The sequence below is a fragment of the Schistocerca piceifrons genome, chromosome 3 (assembly GCF_021461385.2).
Source record: "Schistocerca piceifrons isolate TAMUIC-IGC-003096 chromosome 3, iqSchPice1.1, whole genome shotgun sequence".
In the NCBI taxonomy this organism is placed as follows: domain Eukaryota; kingdom Metazoa; phylum Arthropoda; class Insecta; order Orthoptera; family Acrididae; genus Schistocerca; species Schistocerca piceifrons.
Window position 1 is genome coordinate 88,024,032 of NC_060140.1, and position 1,062 is coordinate 88,025,093.

A 1,062-nucleotide genomic window follows, 5' to 3' on the forward strand; every position below is an offset into this window, starting at 1 on the left:
CTCGAGTTTGTTCAGGCAATGGTCATTGGCGATTGGATCGATCGGTTGCTCGGTCGCGCACTGGGACGCAAGATGACTTGTCCGTCTTGAGCGTCGGCGTATGTGAGGTCGCCACGTCAGTCCAGTGGGCCGCGCAGTATAGCGAGGGGTAGTGGCTGCGCGGTCGACACGAGAGCAACAGGAGTCAACCTACGACATCCGACTGGCCGGTGCGAGCTGCGATGCCATGAAACGGGATATCGGCGCTCCTTCCTGCGTTCGTTGAAGCGTTGAGGGTGCTGCTCCAGTTCTTCGCCAGAAATCGCAGTTTATTGGAAGTTAAGTGATTGGAGATATGTTGTTTCGTTAAATTCTACTTGTTTTCTTGGTGAGTCACCAGCCGCTTTGTTTTGGGGTCGTCCCAATATTCTTCTATGTTTGCCCACCCGCGGGAAGCTGGCTATTTATGAATTTGGTGGTCCCTTTTTCCCTTGTGGAGTAGGGGCGGGTTAGAGCAACCTGCGGTTCTAGTTGTTCAGTAATCTCCCTGTCAATCTGCCATACGTTGATAGCTGCCTCTGTCATGTTTGTCGGATTCGGTGTTTACGAATTTATTCCTTGACGTGTAACGGCCGAATTCCTGAAATATGTTTTTCTCTTGCCTATCATCTTGAAGGCGGTGTATGTGTAATGTAGAGCATGTTTGTACATTTTATGTAAGACTGCATTTCATACGTTTTTATTTAAATGGTCATTTTAGTATATAAAGTTGTCACCCTTCTACCGTAAGAGTTTTTTTTAAATAAAGTTGCGCCTTCGATGGCAAAATAATTTTTTTAATGAACCATGGACCTTGCCGTTGGTGGGGAGGCTTGCGTGCCTCAGCGATACAGATAGCCGTACCGTAGGTGCAACCACAACGGAGGGGTATCTGTTGAGAGGCCAGACAAACGTGTGGTTCCTGAAGAGGGGCAGCAGCCTTTTCAGTAGTTGCAAGGACAACAGTCTGGATGATTGACTGATCTGGCCTTGTAACAATAACCAAAACGGCCTTGCTGTGCTGGTACTGCGAACGGCTGAAAG